A 20,966-nucleotide genomic window follows, 5' to 3' on the forward strand; every position below is an offset into this window, starting at 1 on the left:
GGAGAGGAGAGGGAATTCACATTATAAACACCAGTCAAAAATGTGTATTTCTCAGAACATACATACAGTGCAAGTTCAAAGAGAACCGCTTCAATCAATTTAATTTGATTTATAAGACCATAGCATACAGAATACAGAATAACACATGAATACATGCATGGGTACAAATAAGAGGTTGTAGCAGTGAATATCAAAGTGAGACATACCACTAAATTTGGGAGAAAATGAAAGATTACAGAGAAGCTACCAATTTTTGCAACGCTTCTCCGCCACCCAAAAAAACCCAAATGACCAAACGCCCACACACACACACACACACACACACACACACACACACACACAAACAAACACATCTCTAACACATTTCTACTGAACATTGCTGTTGGTTGTGCCTCATTGCCTGCTGATAGCTTTCTGTATGTGCAATCCCTCTGTAGATCAATGTATTCCCATGTGCCCGGTGGTCTGGAGAAATCAGAGCAAACGGGTTTGAAGCTCTTAATGATCAAACAATCCTTCTGCACCGCAAACACAAACAGGAGCACTGCTTTCATTTCAGACTAAAAAGGATCACAGACACTGCTGATATTACTGATATTACTCCTGGACAGGGGTGTAATGCTTAATTTAACTTTTCAGTTTAGGATTTTTTAACGTACTGGTAAGGTCTCTACATGAACAGGTTTCATATAATTTGTTATTATCAATGTGTGTAAAAGACTATGGGAATATAAAGTCAAATCATTCCTCCATGTCAGTAGTTGCAACAGGGTCAGTATGCCAGACATCTTTTTATCCAGTAACTCCTAGTGGGGGATCTACAAGTGATCGCAGAAATCTGTTGTCCCAGGGAATCCTTTAGCTCCCTTATAAAGCCAGACCGTTCTTCAGATTCTTGAGCCACATCTACAGGCTCAGTATGGGGGTTGAGTCACTGAGATGGTTACAATATCATGTAGACTGAAGCAAGCCTGTGGAGATATCTCATCTCAGTCCTCTTGCAGCAGTGTCACTCCTGGTTGTTACCCAAATATCGTGAACACTTTTGAGGGACAGACCCAATACTAGCTAGGAAATTTAAAGTTTTAGAGTTCTTTCATCACACAACTCCAACCAAAAGCCAACTTCTTGATCCTTTGTATAATCATGCATACGACTGCAATGCACATCAGACATCACAGTCCGATTAAACGAAAAGGACAATATCATCTGCATATGGACGAAATGTCACGTCAATATCACCAAAACTCTCCAAACCTCTGTTGTGCCTTGGTATCCTGTACATTACTAGGTAGAAAACAAGAGGGATCACTACAAGCATCCTTACAAAATACAAACACAACTTCGAACATGCTTAAATTTGTACCAGAAGGGAAAACACAGCTCAGAGTGCACAGGGCCTGTAAGGTTTAATTTGATTTGTTGGTTCAAATCAAATCTAAAATGCCTTCTTATTTGATTATAAGTGATCTGTCATTGCTTGGCATCTCTAAAACCCATAAACACATTTCTTCTCCTGATGTTAAATATATTTGAAGCTTTCTACTGCTTGAATTAATGCTATTGAGAGTAATTTGAACTTTCTGTGTATGGTTGCGGATTCATTATCCAGCCATTTGTATTTCTGCTGTGTAATGTCGACTATGTAATTTTTCGCACAACTACATTTATAATATAATCTCCCTTCCTACTCCTGTTATTACTTTTATATTTTTTAGTATTACGTTTTTTATGGATTCATCAAAAAACTTCCAAAACTCAAAGGCCACGTCATGATATCTCCGGTAGTCCTTTCTGTGGACTCTGTAAGGTCAGTTAAAAGACCTCGCTCAATGTCCCTTAGGAATCCAAAAAACGCTGCTTCGAAAAACAGTGTGCCTTCATTCTCCTCTTCAGTGAACCACAAATAACGCTAACCCTCACACTTCAGTCTTCCTTCATCTGTCTTTTTCCGATAACACTTTCAAGGAACTCCGAAATGCCTCTGTTGAAATGACTATTAACAAATGTAGCAAGCAACAACTCAAATTATTACTTGTCAGAGTGCTGTGGATTGCAGCGGAGGCCCGTCTCCTTGAGCACAATGATCAAGCTGAATCAATTTCACAATCCTGATTTGTGCTGAGAGATAATAACTTCAATTCTGAGACAACAAAACCCTGTCAGCACTGAAGATCACTGACTGGACCAAAGTGCCTGTCATCACTCCCTCCCTCTCCCACCTCCTCCTCCTCTTTATGGCAGCATCAGTGCAGAGGTGTACATAAAAAGTATACGACAGATAAGTTCAGCAACACATGAGCAGGCACACTGCGAGTAGCCTTTACTTACAGGGAGAGAGAGAAGAGAAATATTTGTATACAGAAAGGCACAAAACCACAAACAGCGTGAAGTCAAAAAGGAAAATTGCCTGTCTTCTTGATTTTATTATAGCATCAGAATTTTGACAGTGTTCATGACAAAGGCTATCTCCTTGATTTGAACAATGCGCATCACCAACATCCTCTGAGCCATCAGACATCACCAGGGGTTCCTGGGAATCGAAACACAATCAGGATTACACTGTTCGCAGGCTGCACATGTTGCATAAAAGGAAACTGGGGTGAACTGTCCTGGAAAAAAATAAAGAAATTAATAAAATATGTGAAGTTCGAGGAAGATCTCAGAATACAAAAGGTGAAGTATTAAATCATTTAATAGTTTAGTTGGTAGTTGCACTCCAAGTTTACAGTTTGTCTGATCTACACTTAACTTTCTTAGTTAGTACAAAACAGTAAAGAATGTTGATTTTATGTATACTAACTGCAAAAACTGTATATTATTATTAATATGTAGTACATACTGGAGACTACTGGGCCACTGCTAATATTATATACAGTGCTTAACAAATTTATTAGACCACCTGTCATAAAAACGAAGAAACACAAATATTTTAGAAATCTGTCAAAAACTTGTTTCAAACTAAAAATTGTATTGTTATTTATTAGGCAAATAACAAACTGGAACAACTAAATAGTCCTTATTCACATGTATTAACCAAAAATCTTAATATTTTGTATGACCTCCTTTGGCCCTGATAACAGCTTGCATTCTTGCTGGCATTGTTTTTATGTACTTTTCGACGGTCTCTTTTGTTATTGAGTTCCAAATAGTTTCTAGCTGTTCCCAGAGACTTGCTTTGGATGGAACTTTTCGATCTATTTTTGAATTCAATAAATTCCAGATCTGTCTATCAAGTCTGGACTTTGACTTGGCCAGTCCATCAGTTTCAGTACTCCAGATTCCTTTTTCTTGGTCAAGTAGTCTCTGCACAGCTTTGCAGTATGCTTGGGGTCATTGTCTTCTTAGTATCTGAACCCACGACCAATCAGGTTCAATCCAGCAGGGATTCCATGATGCACCAAGATGTTGTGGTAGACCTTCTTGTTCATGATACCGTCGATTTTAACTCATTTGCCCAAATGGAACCCCATACCATAATGGAATCTCCACCGTGTTTCACTGTGGGTGCAATGCATCTAGCATCAAAACGTTCTCCAGCTTTTCTGCGGACATAAACACGACGATGCTGACCGAAGAGTTCAAACTTGGACTTGTCTGTCCAGAGTACCTTCTTCCAGTCATCTACAGTCCAGTGTTTGTGCTCCCTGGCAAATTTTAGGCATTTTTGGATGTTTGCAGGCCTCAATAATGGCTTCTTAGCAGCTATTCTTCCCTTTAAGCCTTGTTTCTTCAGTCGTCTGCTTATGGTCATTCTGGAGACTTTCTCAGATTCTGATCTAGAAGCATTAATCTCTGCCTGAAGATCAGCAGTGGTCTTCATTCTGTCTCTACTACTTAAAATCTTGAGGTGCCTCTTCCTTTTGTAAGTACCAGTTTCTGCAATCGAGTCCAAGGCATACTTGACCACACTGTGAGAACACTTTATGTCTTGCCCTATTTGTCTCAAAGACCATCCAGCATCATGAAGTGCTTTAATTCAGACTCTGTCTTTCTCAGTGAGTTCCCTACGCCTCACCATTTTGAACAGGAGTGAGGAATTTCAAACTGAATTCACGTTTTTATACCCAAATTTGAGCCAGCACACAGGAATTCTCTGAGAAGTCAGAAATTAATCAAGAATAACATACAACCACCAAAACAAATTTTTCTGTTCAGTAATGCAAGTAAATAACTGTAATTTGGCATCTCTATCAAAAAATAATAATGTGCTTTACTATTTTTTTCTGCTTTTTTGTAAAACAGTAAATTTGAAAATTCATGGATAACAACAATAATTATATTTTAGCATTAAAGATACCATTTTGATTAAAGAGCTTGCACATACTGGTGGATTAACCATTACAGAAACACAAAAAAATATTTTGGTAATCAGCAATACTGTTCATTTAGGGCAGCGGTGGCAAACACCTTACACTGGGTGGTGGTCTAATAAATTTGTTAAGCACTGTATATATATATATATTATGTTGAGATTAGGATTTCAATGGGATGATGATGATGATGATGATGATAACTGCAGAAAGCCTTTAAACTTTGAATTCAAAAGGGTCTAAATGCACTGCAGGATCCACATTCTCAAATACGTATTTAACTCATATTACTGGGGTGTTTTCTTATTTGGCTATCATTTGATACGAGCACATTGGCTTTTCTCTTTGACACTTTGCCAACCAGCTACAGAGCATCACTTTGATTTATAGTTCCAGAATTGCTTTATGAAGGTGCACTTGCGTCTGAGAAATTTAACTGCATTTAGAGGAAATGGAGGAGAAAGGCAAAATGAGCAGTGTTTAGATGCAATGAGAAGCAGGAGCGCAGGGAGAGAGGGCAAAATGACACAGGGAGAAAAAAGAAAGATGGAGGGGAATGGAGGTGATGGAGGGAGGGCAGCAGGTTTAACAGGCAGCTCCGTCCTGTGAATAAGAAACAGTGGTAATCGACTAAGCAGCCGCGGTGCAGTGGTCCTAATGCACCGTCCCCAGAGGAAAGTGCTGATTGTGACACCGGGCTGATGTAGCTCAGCATTGCTTTCAAGCAGAACAAACAGCGCTGGGGAAAAAAATGGAATATATATAGCAGAGTATAATGGGAAATTTCAACGACAGGTAAACTGCTTTCAGACAAAAACAATGCGCTCACATGAGAGTCCAGGCAATCCATTTTCTACACACAAAAAAAATGACTGCACAAAGCCTGGCTGTAGAAGCCATCCAATTTCATCACTTAGAAATGCATGGTCATATACTGTCGGAGGTTATAAGGTACCTGGTGTCAGGAAAATGAGTAAGGAATTACTTATGAGACATGAGGGATGAAACTATAAACCCTGGTTATGTAAAGACTCTATATTAAAGGGCCCCAATGGTACTGCAAACTCTTTTCAAATGGAGTAGCTAAATCGCCAAAAGTTGATAGGAATCATTCGAAGTTACATAGTTTCAATTCAAAGTTCCCAATGCAGATGTACAGACATTAGGAACACCAGAATACACATGCAACAAGCAACCATGATTCACTGGCTGCAGAACCACTGAGGAGTATTTGACAATATATCCCCCAAAACTCTCTAGAATGTTGCTGAGCTCCTTTTTTCCCCAAACAAACTAAATCGAGAAAATCAAATGAAAAAAAGTCTCTTCTATCATGAGGGTTCAGATGAGGTTTTGGTTCGGAAAGGTGGATTTATGACAGTAAAAGAAAACAGTCGTCTGTTAAAAGCATTTCTCCTTGGGTGCTGGCAGATGATTTGGCTGCAGAGTTAAAACCACTCAACGCTAATTGTTCCTGCTAATTGCACACGCTTGATGAAGTTGTCGTGAACACACATAATGTACAGGGGAAGTTCATCATACGAGCTCAGTTCACAGTCACACAAAAGCAAATACATCAACCTGCAAGCACACAGATCAGATGTATGAAAGTGATACAGACACACAAAGTAAAAGAAAAAAAACAAAAAGCAGCTGGGCAAATTGCCTTTCACCCTGTTTATTTACTGCTGTCACAAAAGATCTGTCAACCACAGGGGATCTGTTTTACACAAACAAACACACACTGGTGATATTTGTAAGAAAAAAACTGTCATGAACCCACAATACTACTACAAGCACAACTTCTTACCTGAATTCTGTATTCTAAATATGTACATTTTGGGTGCATCACATATGTGCTTACAGAACATGGAGAAAATCTTTTCATATTAAATGACTGGAAAAATAATGTTCTGATGCACATTTCTACTGTAGGTCTTATATCAAACCTTATTAAGTAAAGTGGAAGAAAATCCAGATTGTCCTAAATCCAATCACTTAATAAACCAACGAGCCCAAAAGCAGGGTGACATTTTGTAAACACAGTAAGAAACTACACAAACTTAATCTTAAACTTTGACTGTAACCTTAAACCTAATCATCGTCACTAAAATGATCACTTACACACACACACACACACATATACTTACACACACACACAAACACACACACACAGATACCCCAAGCAGCAACTATCATGGCTGAATGCTGAAGCCAATTGCTGAAGTGCAGTAAGACGCGTCTTCTCCAATTCCCTGTTCACACATACAGACTCAAACACAGCAGACGCGACAGGATGCCATTCATTGTGAATTCAACCTTGAAGACATGCTGGTGCACCACTCTAAGAATCAAAGGGCGCCCCCGGGGCAGCGCAAGAAAAGTTGATGCACAGTAAATGTCCGCGTGAGAGCAACAACTTGGAGACTTGGAGAACTAATCCAGCTTGTTTTGATTCCTTCGCGAACAGGACGCACAGTTGTTTTCCTACTCCAGCTCGACAACATGAATGAACTCGATGGAGGAAAAGCTGAAAGTTGCGGTCAACGGCTTCCTGGTTTTTCTACTATGCAACTTCAATGAACTAAGCAATAGGAAATAGGAAAAAAACAAAAGGCATGGGAGAACATTGCTCTGGAAGTGAACCCCTCCATCATGCGCCAGTATAGTGGCAATGTGCAAAAATCATTGGCCAAACAGAGTGGAGTATGTAAATCACGAGCGCAGCGCACACATGCTAGCTCCGGGCTTGTTGGAAACAAGAGAGCCTTTAAATCCATATGTGTGATAGAGACGTAATGGCCATGAGACACAGCTTTCAAAAATCTTGGCAGACTGAAGTGAAGTGTAAAAACGTCTCGATAGCAAATTTGATTTCTAATGCATGTATTGGTGACAGTACTGAAAACTGCTGCTCTGTTAAGAAGATGTTACGGCTTATAAGTGTGATGCACTTGATTTAAAAAAGTGTCCTGGGTTATCACATTCAGTTGTGAGGCTTTCCTTTTGCTTCCCTTTGCACGGTGCAACCCTTTCAGCCCAAATTTGGACAGTCTGGCCCTAATAACGATGGTTTTCAGCAGCAAAATCTAACTCAAAATATCTAAAAAAAGCTACACGTATAAGTAATGTTTGTATTTTGTGGACACCAACATAGACGAAAACCTAGTAACATTACTGGCTGTCTTCCATTTTTTCCCCTGTTAAAAGGCTTTTTTGGGGAGTCTTTCCTCAATCGAATCCAGGGTCTAAGGACAGAGGGTGTCGTATGCTTTACAGACTGTATTTGCCCTTTGAGGCAAATTGTGATTTGTGACATTGGGCTACATAAATAGAACTGACTTGACTTGATACTGCTGTATTGTGGGTTCACGGTGTGTTTGTCCAATTACAACAGGCAGCAGTGACGACGGGCCCTGGTGTGCTCTAGAGAACAAACGAGCTGTAGCAAAACAGGAATGTGTTTGTTTGATGGCTCGTTGGAAATCCGCGTGCGGCCGTGAGGCAAGCGGATCTGTCAGCGGTGTGAATGGATCATAGCCATGCTGTGCAGCGTTGGCACAATTTTCAAAGTTCGATCCATCTATCAGCTGCATGTGTTTGTGCCTCTGGGGAGAAGGCGAAGCGTGTAGCCGTCAGCGGACGTCCCTGTGAGACTATGAAGCGTTTCCCTGACACTGAGCGCGAGCAAAGAATAAATGCAGAAATGGCATACGCTGGTTTTCCCAACAGTTGAGTTTGCATGACAGGTAGACCCACGATGTGCCGGTTTTACAGCACACAGTGCAGTCAGAATACGTAACAACCACAGCAGTAAGTTTATTGTTTGGGCTCCAACACATTGGACCTGGAATGAAACAGCAACTATGAAGGTTTTAGTTGCATTATTGTTTGCATATTTTGGATGAACAGTTTGGGAGTCGCAGACCTTTTATGTTCACACTCCCGCAATTTTAAGACAACGCAGCAGGTCAAAGATCAAATTACAATTACTAAAAAAAAAAAACCAAGACAAGGAGGAAATAAAAGGTGGCTGCAGTACAGGCATGGCAGAACATCAGCAGAGAAATTACCAAATGTCTGCTTTTGGGTCAGAGGGGTCAAACTGCACCATCAAATGACAAATATTGAATATTATGTTTTTATCTAACTTTATATCAACTCTTCCAGTCACTTTTTGTCACCTGAAATTGCAGGGTTATGTGTAAAAACGATTACCATTCCTACACTGTTCATCTGATGTAGATGTAAACACCCTCTAATTAAAAGGGAAATTCTGGCTTTTGACACCCTCCGTCTTACCCTCTGGCCCACCTGGAGTCTCCCTGTGTCATACTGTACAGTGGCATACAATAAAAACTGAACGATATGTACATTGTCATTTCATTTTTGCAACTTGAAAACTAGTAGACATGAACCATCTTCTACCGTTTACGACGACTTCTCCTGAACACAAGCTAAACTGAAAGTGAGCCACAGCCTCATAAACAATAATCATAAACAAACCAGCATGCGTACATGAATGTGGCCGGTAAGTCAGCCAGCAATTGGACCAGCAGGTGGATCTGCAATGCTGTACTTTTTCTGTTTACTTTCAGTTAGATTGAAAGACACGTTTTTGATTATCTCTGTTACATTAAAGTGTTTTTCACACTTCATTCATTCACACTAGTGTGCTACCCAAAACTCCACGACAGATGCAGTGACTGAATGACCAATAGTCATTATGGACAAAAATAAGACTATAACACCAAAAAATATACCCATGTGTCTTTGTGTGTACTGTCTTGCCACGCGTGAGCGTGCAACATGCATATTTGTTGGACATAGAGAGGCAGTTTAGGCCCCAAATAAAGTAAACACTTAGAAGGATTAATGAGTAATTGACAAGCTCGCCAACACAGAGACTTAATGGAGCCAAGTCATCAATCACAGGGATTAGCCAGAGGACAACATCCACAATGCTCTACCCAAGCCATCTCCGCTACTCCTCTCATTCCCCAATCAATCTCTCACTCTCTGCTTCTCTCTTTAATTTGAATAAATGCCCTAGACCACCTGCATGCACACACACACATATGCACTTGCAAACATCACTGCAGGATGCATACATAATACAAATAAGACAATGTGACAGATGCATGCGCAGGAAAAGATTTAAATTGGATTGATAAACAGATGAGTATAAACACTACTACCCTGCAGTCTCTCCTTCTTGTCACTATTTTCTGCTGTTGAGCACATCCTTCTATCACACTTTCGGAAGTCACCCCATAAGATTCATATCATAATGCCTACAAGGCCCCAGTGTTGCCATACTATTGCCATTCATCATTTGAAAGTGAACAGAGAGAGAGATTTATGCTGGCTTTCTAATTCTGACAGGGCGGATACAAAAGAGTGTATAGCTGTTATCACTGTGGCTGTGCTAGAGAGGAGGCAACAGAGCAAAGTCAACGAATATTGATCATACAGACAACAGCTGCAAGAGTTCTGGCCTACGTTATACTGGGTAGAGACGGATGCTGCATTGAGTTAAGAACACTGGACTTTTAGATGGGACCAACAGACAATTAATCAACAAATTTGATAGTTTATTAATCCTTTAAGTCACTTATCAAGACACAATGCCAAACATTCGCTGATTCCACCTCCTCAAACATGAATATTTGCTGCATTTCTCTGTTTTATAACCACTGTACATGAAATATCTCAAGGCTTATGGCTGCTGGTCAGATAGTCCCAAGATCCACAGTATAAGCCACAGAAAGTCATTTGGAAGTTTTGTGTTTCCAAAACTCATGAAGCTTCAAGAAGGAAGCTCTTTTCTCTCCTCTCTTGTCCTGCCTTTATTCCTCTACGGATGAATTTCTGCTACTTCTTCATGTTCTAATCCTCTCGGCCACTTCCCTAAATACTTTTATATGATTAACTGAAGAAATGAACTGAAGCAAATTAAAACTGCAAATGGATTTTAAAAGGCTGCATTGATTTGAGACATACAGTCATTTTCTGTGTGTGACATCCACCAGGGTTATCATGAGGTCTGTATTGTATTGTCTCTTTTGGACATTGAAAGTCCTATATTGGATTTCTACATTGGTGCTAGACATATTCAATTCTACTGCTGATTATTGCTTTTTGTATCGTACTTAGTGTATATTTATTAGTGTAATGAAACTCTTTTCATTTTTTAATCTTGGCTTTCCCACCCACAGCTACTACTGCACACCAGGTCGTTCGGTTTCCTGCAATGTTTTTTTTTGTCCCATTGTTTTACTTGCATGCTAGGGATTTCTCTATTTTCTTGTCTTGAGTTCAGGCTTGGCTGGAAACCTGTGCTGTTTTGGACCTTTGAGATACTGTATGTGATAATGGGTTACGCGTATAAAATTGACTTGAGGTACTCTGGATTCCTGGAGAAGTCGGAAAGGGTTTTTATAATTTGTTGATACTTTTCTTAAACTTATGTGGGTCATACATACAGCGCAGTACATACTGTATCTGTTGGTGTGGGAATGAAAAAAAAAAACATGAAAACAAACTCCAAACAAAAAGGAACCACAGCTGAGATTTCTGGACCTCCTTGCTGTGAAACAACTCTACTAACTGCTACACCCAAATGTAAAAAGATGATACACAGATGGCTAATAAGAACTACTTACACGGTGATCGACGTGGACACTGATGTGTTTGAAATTGTTCAAAAAGAAAAGAGTGCCAGGGTGGCAGGCATGGCCATGGATCAATCTACCCCCCCACTTGTTTCTTCACACCAGCTCATTAATCAAACTCGCCTCCTATAGCTCCTCTCCTCCCTCTCATTTCTCCTGTATTGAACGCCATATCTCTCAGCGGCTGTTATTTACGACGCCTCCTCCCCGACACAGATGGCCGACATCTTTCACTGATATTTACTGAGAGAGAGCGAGAAAAGAGAGTGGACAGATAATGAGAGCAGAGAAGGCCGGGTCATTGCTCAATCTCTGCTTAAGTTATCCACTTTCCCTTCGCTTCTTTTGCATCTGAATATAAAGAAATATCTCTCTCTCGCTCAACTGGGCACAGCTGCATTCGTCACTCATGTTTGGTAAAGCATGTGCGTGAGCTGCAATGGGTCTGTCACATTATTAAAGTGAAGAACGAAAGAATCAATCAGTGCTAAACTTTGACAAGCAGCAGCAGCCCTGGTTTCATTTTCCACAACACACCAATGAACATAATCAAACAGTTCATCGCTCTTTCATTGTGTATGTTTTTGCATTGATAACCGAGTGGCCATCACATCACTGTGCACCAAACTCTCCGTTATGGTAATACCGTCTCTTGTATACTACACAAAAGCAAAAATAATTTTGTGCCTACAGGTGATTTTCTGACTGCTGATGGCGGCTCACACCCCGAATCAATTAAAGCGCTCCTCCGCTCACAGACGCATTGATGTACCTCCGCGTTCGAGACTAGCGCTCCGCCCGGAGCCATCGGAAAAGTGTCTGAGATATCAAACGGGATAGTTTTAAGTAATTATCACTGCTTCGACTAGAAGCCGCGCTTAAGGATGTGGCGGGACAAACTGAGTTACAGCAGTACACTCAGAGAGGGGTAAAGAAGCGGAGGTGCTTAACTTGGAAGTGAAAATGTAAATGAGGCCAAACACAGACAAGCATTGTGGAGCCAGACTACATGTCTAATTCCCTATTTTTAAGATTTCAGGCTTAAGAATAAGTTGTCATATGAAAACACATTTGACATTCATACAGAATAAGTCTTTATATTGTTACCTCCTTTTTTTTTGGTCCCCTACGTTTCTTTGTTTTTTAGTTTGTCTGTTCCCTGGACATTTCAAGAGCTATAGAAATTCGGTGGAGAGTCAGGCCATGGGCAATGAAAAAACACTTTTACTCATAACTCCTGAACCATGAGACATAGAGGCAAGTCTATTTTTTTCTAGAATTCCTAATTCAGGACAAATACATTATAATGAGGCTGAACAGATTGCCTGGTATTTTTTTTTTTTGCAAAACACGTCCTCTTTTTTTGATACCGTATGTCAGACTATTTAATTAGTTACAAAATTCTTGTAGCCTTTTTGACATACACTATTTAACACCAACAATCAAATCCTGTCAGCTAATGCTAATCAACTCTGAGCGGTCCTGAAAATGTGAATTTAAACTGCCACAACTCCTTGTAAAGCCCCAGCATTCCTAGACAGGAATGAGGTATTCTCCAAAACTAATGGCTGCCATCAGCCAATCAGCATGATCGTCATTACCCGTGTTTTTAATGCACCTCTGGATTTACATATAGACAAAACAATCTTATATTAAAATAACTCATCTTTAAGAAGTTGTAGAGCATGTGCATGTTTATATCAGTGAAAATAATTGATGTAAGTGTTTCTATAATAATATAAATTGTTTTATTTGGTTTACTGAGAATCTAGAAATACACAGATTTGATACATTTAACTACTGTGACCACAGCAACTCTAGAAGTAGAGGGTACAGTCAGATACTGAAGGACACTTATCACAGACAGAACACATTCACAGCTAAAGATAAAACACACATTAGGGGTCAAACAAGTGACTTCTCTGTCAGTAGGAGGCCTTTCTAACCAGCGGGCCGCCTCACTGCCCACAAATGTACCAACCGATTCCCCATGTGAATGTTTATTTTTCATCTGCCCTCATTTCCTTAAGAGACACTTCTGCAGGCGAGAGACATGAATTATGGAAACCAGGAACTACAGCACCTAGGCAGGAGCCGGTGCATGTCTGAATAGTGTATAAGACAGTCTCATTACGCCCCACTAAACTGTGAGTGTCTGCAAAGTGTGAGTGAGTTCTTATGCCTGTGTGTGTTTTTCTTTGTCTGCATGCGAGTGTGTGTTTACCTTTGTTTTCAGGCGAGATTTGTTTGTGTGTGGGAAGATCAAAAGACTGTGGAGGCAGTAAAGTTTCCACCGGGGTACCTGGATAAGGACTTTTTCTTGCCTGAAGAGCTAGTCACATTATGCATCACTATACATGCATGCACACTATATGTGAGAAAGTACTTTTTCCTGAAAGTTTGCATGTGAGACTGATATCTTCCCACTGAAATCACACTGCATTATTCTTTTTCCGTGACAAAATATAAATCCAGAGCTGGAGGTCGAAATAGCTTCATGCTAATGACTAATATGATATGAGTGGAATGTCATTAGGTACCATGTATCTCATTAGTGTCAAGTCAATAAGATAATAAGCATGCTGGGTCCAAGATTTGGGCTAGCTGCCGTGTCGAGTCTGCCAAGCACAAGAAGAAGAGGAAGAGGAAGAGGAAGAGGATGATCTGAGCTAGTGATTGGCCGTCTGCCTGATTTGGACTGAATGCAGCCTTCCTCATGCCTTCTCCAGAGAGGAGTTCATAAGTTCAAAGTAGAGACACCGCTTTAGATCAGCAAAATGGATGAAGAAGGTTGTGTGCAGTGCAACATATACGAAGCAGTTGTATCAAGCAACACCTCAAATTTAATGAACTGTTAAAGATTGCCTGCAGACATCTTTTAAAACATAAGTACACTCTCATTTGTGTCTGATATGGTTTGCCCCCCAAAAAAGTTCAATGACCTCATCAAAACTTCTTTAAATCACATCTACTCCTTCTCCCTCATTAAAAGAAATCCATTATATATGAGTATGGAAATATTTCTCATTTCAAAGGTTTAACTAGTAGACACAAGTCCTTTCTCAGTGAATGAGCACTGGAGGTTTCAAGTTTCCACACCACTGCAAAACTAGTTTTGATTTCAAAAAATGATGTTATCATGTACATCCAAACTCAGATTTAAGGTGAGCAAAGAGAAACTTTCCCTTTTCAGCAGAGGCATATGAAAACAGACTTCTCGTGTACACTCTGCACCTACAGAATTCTGCACTCAGACATCCATATGAAGTAACAAAAAGCAAAAGCGTCCTTCCTGTACTCAAAATATTAGCAATACATTTAAACTTTTGCACTTTCAGTTGGTCTTTCAGCAAATCTGAAATGAAAAACAGCATTTTTAAAAATTCCAAATACGTTTGACACCTACAGTCGCCTTTATCCCACAGAGCAGAGAGGAAACTCGTGGCTGCAGGCTTCTCATCAACATGCCTGTCAAATAGCAAGCTGAGCCCACAGGAGGTCCCTGGAGTCTGATATCACTGGGGAGAATGGCATATACCCCACACACACACACACACACACACACACACACACACACACACACACGGACACGAACACACTTCAGGTACACAGGCCCACACAAACATAAAAAGTCTGCTTCACAATGTTCATTTATGCGCACACACACACACACACACACACACACACACACACAGCCTTACACATGCATACTGTATGCAGCATTTGTCCTAGGTCACCTTTGATGTGCACAGCAGTGTTGCCATGTGACATTGAAAAACAAATAACAACAGAAAATTAGTAAAACACAATATTGCAAGCCAGTGAACGATGAAATAACCTAAGAGTCTTGTGTATGGAGTGTTCTGTGCATCATTTTCAGGTTTGGTTAAGAGTGGGTGTGTTTTTACAAAGCGAAATGAACCCAACCTTTTAAAAGAGCACTTGCTCCAATGATAACGATCACATTTTCACCGATTGCACGAAACACTGAATAATTAACTTCAAGTATATAGTATCTAATCCTTATTTTCAAAAAACATGAATGTATTTGGCGTTTATTTAGAAAAGAAAAGAAACACCGGGGCTTCAAAACGGCAGTCCACAAACTGATGGGTGACGTCACGGTGGGTACGTCCACAATGTGTTTAGCAGATAATGTCTACCATGTGCACCATCGTCTTAGTTTAACATGTTAGCATGTACTAACACTTGTTGCTTAGCAGTAAACACAAAGTACAGGTGTGGTGGATGGGAGTGACTTTTGTTTTTAAGTTATTTTTAGCTTAAAAAATACAGCTTGCAGTTACGTTTTTTTATTACCTTGAGGGACTAATCAGCAGCTTATTTGCATTCTCTCTCCATTTCTCTCTTCATTTTCTATTGCATGAAGCATATTTGGAGGTGTCCTCATTACAAGAGGACCCTGTTTACTGTAGCAGCAGAAAAAAACAAGACATTTTGGATGCAGGGGGACATAAAACCAGTCTGTATCTGTACTTTAAAGAACATATAACAAGACCAGATTCCTATCACATTGAACAAACACAATTTCCTACAGCACATAGCAGAAAGCATACTGTAATATAAGGGCATGTGAACCTTCACAGTATTTGATTTACTGCTCGGCTTGACTGTGTGTTTGATTTAGGTTTATAGAGCAGAATGAAGCAAGGAGACAGAAAAGAAAGGGAGGGGATGCAAACGAGTACAAGGGAGGAAGACGAGGAGACAGATTCATTTTTACCCCCCTGAAGTCTTACTTGCATGTCTTTCGTTACAGAGAAAATGACAAAGCACACAGAGGACTCACTGAAAGCCTCTGCACTATCCTGCGTTAACACTGCATCATTTACCAAACATGTGCTGTTAGAGGGAGAGTAACTGTGTAGCAGCAGCAGCAGCAGCTTTCTTGCATGTATAAACTGCTGCAACACACCAACAACATCAGTCAATATGTCAGTTGATTTAATCTCTTAAATAAAATCCCCCTCGAGTTGCGGGCATTTCCCCAGCACACATGATATTTAATGTAAAATATCAGAGTCCTAATAAGCCATGCAGTAAATGAATCAACACTGATGACCGACAGGAAAACCCAGAGCCTCTGCTAAACCCACAGACTCAACACCGGTCGGGTTATTTTCATCTTTTTGCCTCTCATTTTCCCCTCTGATCTCCCTTCCCGTCGGCCACAGTGAAGACACGCAGAGAGAGCGCTGAAGTAGCTCCAGAGGAATCACGGTGAGGCTTTCGGCGCCTCTCAAAGCTCGGGATGAAGAGAAGCAGGGGCAGTCAGACGTTACACACTCTAGCACAAGTATTCAGGTAATAAACCAGCCTGATCATCCTCTGCCAAGAACGCCATTAAAGTCCACTTGATCTACTTTCTCCTGAACGATCTCGACAGGGAAACCTTTCTGAAACGTGCAGAGCTGCGATGCCAACACAAAAAGCTGAGAAACGAGAGCAAGTGCCTGTTCTAAGAACTCCTTAAAATACAACTTCTTTATGGGATCTCCGTTCCCCCGCGTGCCTGGCAAGTTAAAAGCCATTTAGTGCTTTTATTTAGCATGAGTTTTATGAACATACTGAAGCTTTTTATGGGGCCAGTAGTAGGCTGGGAGTGCAGTCAGAATCCTGCAGTCAGCATACATAAATAACCACAGCTCAGAACCAAGTAGGAGTTGATGCCATCCGGGTCCTTGGAGGACACTTAAGGGTCACAGCCAATTAAGATATACAGCTGAGAGGGACAGGTGCTCATGAATAATGCTGCACGAACCAGTGCATTATTTTAGTGTCCTTACACAGGTTTTCCACCTGTGTCCACCTGCGATCATCAAGCTGCTGCATCAGGCTAAAATAAATTGAGATTCCACTGTCAGAAATGTTGGTAACATTATTGCCGTATAGATCTTGTCTGGACAACATTAAAGTTGAAGGCTCAATCTTGCTTCCCCTATTCCACTTTCTCAAGAGAAAGTGATACCAAGATAAATTTAATGAGGTTCAGACTGTCCTCATCAGCTTGATGAAAAGTTTAAAATTAAGTATTTCTGGCAAACAACCGCAAATGATGAAGGAAGAAGTAAGACCTGGTTAAGTTGGATGGTTGGGGGCTTTGACAGCAGAGACTGGAGTTGACATCCTGTCTCCTTCCAACCCTCCACACACTGGTTTCTTTTCCATTGACCTGAATTAGTGCTGCAAATTGTTAGTCAATCGACACGCTTTCAGTCTCAACTAACAACTTTCCCGGGGGAGACCCTGTGCATTGTATAGACTAAACAATCAATCGACTAATTGTAAAAATAAAGAGACTCATCAATAATGAAAATAATTATTTGTTGCAGACCCAACTGCAATCTTTTTCTTACCACAACTTAGATCAGAAAACGTTTGAATCTTTTGTATGAGACCCATTTTGCTGTTAGGGACTACACCGTGGTGGCTTCACTCTGTCAACACCTACAAAAAGTTGACCTGCTAGAGTAAAACCCAAAGAGAAGGTAACTTGATAATCAGACTTGAACTGCGGTTTTTATGTTTACGTTATTTGTTCAGTCCTCAGAAGACTTGTTCTGTAAGTCACATGACAACCTGCATCAATCTCATCCACGCTGATTGCTATTTTTGTGGCCATTTTCCTGTCACAATTCTTCATAGATGTAGCTAGGAAGCTGGCTAGCTATGTAGGAAGATGACACCCACCTACAAGCTCCGATTGGTTGATTAATTGTTTCTACAACCAGTGCTTTATCAGAGTGGTGATTCAGAGGTCTGGAACCAGGCTAATAACAAGGTGCTGTTACACCTTGTTATTTCTAACCAATCCCGCTTTTAATTTATTGTTTCTTTTTTTTAGATTTTGTCCACACCACATGAGCTTGACCTCATGCAAAACTATAGGAATCACTATCGAATCTGATTAGTCTGAATCTGACACCAATAAGAACAACAAGGTAAAGGTATAATTAAAGAGGTAGCTGCTTTCAGTCTGTCATTGTCCGAACTAGAAAACAATAGGCCTTTATTAAATGGATTTTGTCTGTCTTCTTCAAACCCATTGTCAGTGTGAAGTAATTAGCTTCTCTGCCCTCCTATTAGGAACTGTTTAGGCCTTCATTCATTTCAAACACTCAACTGATGTGCTCCATCTACACTCTAAGTCTCCTATCTTCCCACCAATCAAGCAAGTGATGCTTCCTGCCGGCGACAGAGGCTCTCAAATCTGAGATGTTTCAAAATGGTCTCTGTCTCATTTCCTGTTCCATTCCTGGGCCAGGTTTTATCATCCGAAGTCAAACTCGACAGAAATAAATGTCTTTATGCTCCGACAGGGACAAGAGCCTCTTTATAACGCAACTTCAGTACACGCTTTTGTTTTTGTTCAGTTTCTTTAATGTGGAAAAAATATAAAAAGATCAGCTCATCCATTAGGACGGCTGCACTGCTGCTCATATAAATAGGCCGTTTTGACTTGAAAAGCACGAGTTACTGACGGTGGCTCCGTCTTATTCAAGTGTCCCAGTAAACCATGACAGTGTGACAGTCAGCCAGCATGCACAATACCCTGAAAATAAAGCAGATACATGGAATTCAGCCATCATTAATGTTATTATTTTCAACTGTGGTTTTCCCACTCTGACATGTCAAAATGTCTTTTGTGACATTTACTCAGAACAATGAAAGGGTATTTTTTCTTTTGCTATTTTTTCCAGGTGTGTGAAAAAGTTTTAGCCCAAAAGACTTCATTCAAGTAGAATTTCTATTACTTCTAAAATATACTTCTCACATACTGAGCAAGCAGCTGAGCCAAAAGTCGTGCTAGTTTTCAAGCACCATTAGATCAAGTGTTTTTGCATAATGGCAGTATTAAACGCCAGATTCATGCAATATACCACCACGATCACAAGGTCAAAACAAGGGACAAGGATAAGGAAAAGACAGTAAAATCCGCCTGCAGCTTCTTTCTTCACAGCTCTGCAGACACAGTGCAGTCCTCACTTAGCAAAACAAAAGTAATCTAGCAGATATCTCAAGTGTGCTGCTACTCACACATGACAGATTCTACTCAATGGGCCAATGTGCTGTATTTAAGCCTTCATTGCTCAGCTCAATACTCTGCTCTGCAATGTACTGCTCACCAAGAACTGCTGCCACTTCGTGAGCTCCACCTGTAGGCTTTGAGACTAACTCGCCCCGGAAGGGATCTTATTGTCAAAGCCCAATCTCTGCCGTGCTGAGCTCGGGGTATTCTTGAGAGTGACAAGGTCAGAGCTTAGATGCAGAATATCAACTCTGTGACTGGCTGAAATACACAGAATATTTACTTGATTACAAGGATGGCGTTGTACTATGGCGATGCCCTGGAGGCTATTTATTTACTGTATTATATATTGAATGCAATGTGTCATCAGGAGGGAGCTGGAGCACAGCGTCATTGTTGAATTAACTGCATTGTAATGCATGACAATAAAGTTGAAACTTGAACTTAAAATTTCAAGTTGCCAGTTCCTGAGGAGTTGTGCAAAACTGTATTTGAAATATAAATCTCACTAATCCTGCAATTTATCTCAATCTATTTAAAAAATCAGTATCACCATCGAACATCAGGGTAAGCATGGAGCAGGATGGGAAACGCAGTGCATGCATCCAGCTCCGTTGTCACAGATATTTCATGGATGTAAGAATTCCCTTGCTGACCCTGTTTGGCACATACCTCTGCACACTCCATGACACGGGAATTCAAAGCCCTCTGAGAAAGCAGCACTGCAGTAACCTCCAGGCATCCAGATCCTATCAAACAACCCTTCCAGCATCCTGCAGCGCTGCTCTGTCTTATGAGCGGCCTATCACCCCCACAATGCACAGCTGTTTTTCATGCCTTCAGTGCTCAGCTATGCAGAAAATTAACTCCAGCGGCTACAGCACAACCACACAGGCCAATCTACACACAGTCTCCACCGCAATCCATTTCTCTCCATCTCTGTCCCCCCCCATAATTCCTGTACACCCTCTCCCTATCAAACATCCATCCACACCTCCACATCAGCAGCAGTCAATCACCTGTACACTAATTCATAAGCAGGCATGCATTAGCACTTCTTTACATATTAGGTCTCTCACACTGTGTTCCAGCTCCAACCCACTCGATATCCAGCAGGTCTGTCAAGTTGATGATCTGTATTATCAGTGGAGGATGATGTCAGTCAGGCTAGAGACTTATTCTGTTTTTATTTGCTGCATCATTGTAAACAAAAGTTATTTTTTGCTCTGGATTCGTGGACAGTAATATTCATTATTTTTAAAACTAAAAAACATCTATAAATACTGTAAACCAGGGGGCATCCTGGTGGTCTACAGGCTCAAGCAGCTGAACATGTAATTGCAATGTCCCTGGTTCGAATCTCTACCTGCCACCTCTCCAGCTGCCCTATGAGCAGTAAAGACTTGAGTCATACAAGTGGGTTGTTTTAGCAGTTTGGTCTGCTAATAAATAACTAGAGACAGGAACCACTACAACATCAAATCAGATTTAACTTGGAAACAATCCAGCTGTGCCACAGCTCCAGTATCCACTCCACTGCTAAACATCATCTCTCAAACATTTTGGCTCAGTGGGGAGAGCAATGCCAGGCAGGTCTTCACTGACAGAGTGGACACACATACACACACACACGGGCACACACACACCACACACACACACACACTCACAGGGTATTTCATTCTGTTGTCAGGCATCTCTGTCACTGTGAGCTCCTTACCTCCTCCTCCACACACACTCGTTGCAGCGGCAGGTCTAAAAAGGCGTGGGAGGACGGGGGATGTAGAAGCAGATGGGTGCTGGCACCAGCTGAAAACCCAGAGTCTGACACTAATGGGCCCAAAGAGAGACGGAGAAGGACGGCCCCATCTGGGCCTGATAACGCTCAACCAGCCAGCAGCAAAACACAAATTTAGAAACAAACAATAAAAT

General features: G+C 40.8%; 1 protein-coding gene across 1 annotated transcript in view; it reads right to left on the bottom strand.

Annotated features, from left to right (window-relative positions):
- Positions 1-20,966, bottom strand: part of whrna (whirlin a) — a 117,813-nt gene that overhangs the window by 61,890 nt on the left and 34,957 nt on the right. The gene's annotated exons all lie outside the window — the stretch shown is intronic.

The sequence above is a fragment of the Enoplosus armatus genome, chromosome 18 (assembly GCF_043641665.1).
Source record: "Enoplosus armatus isolate fEnoArm2 chromosome 18, fEnoArm2.hap1, whole genome shotgun sequence".
NCBI classification, from domain to species: Eukaryota; Metazoa; Chordata; class Actinopteri; order Centrarchiformes; family Enoplosidae; genus Enoplosus; species Enoplosus armatus.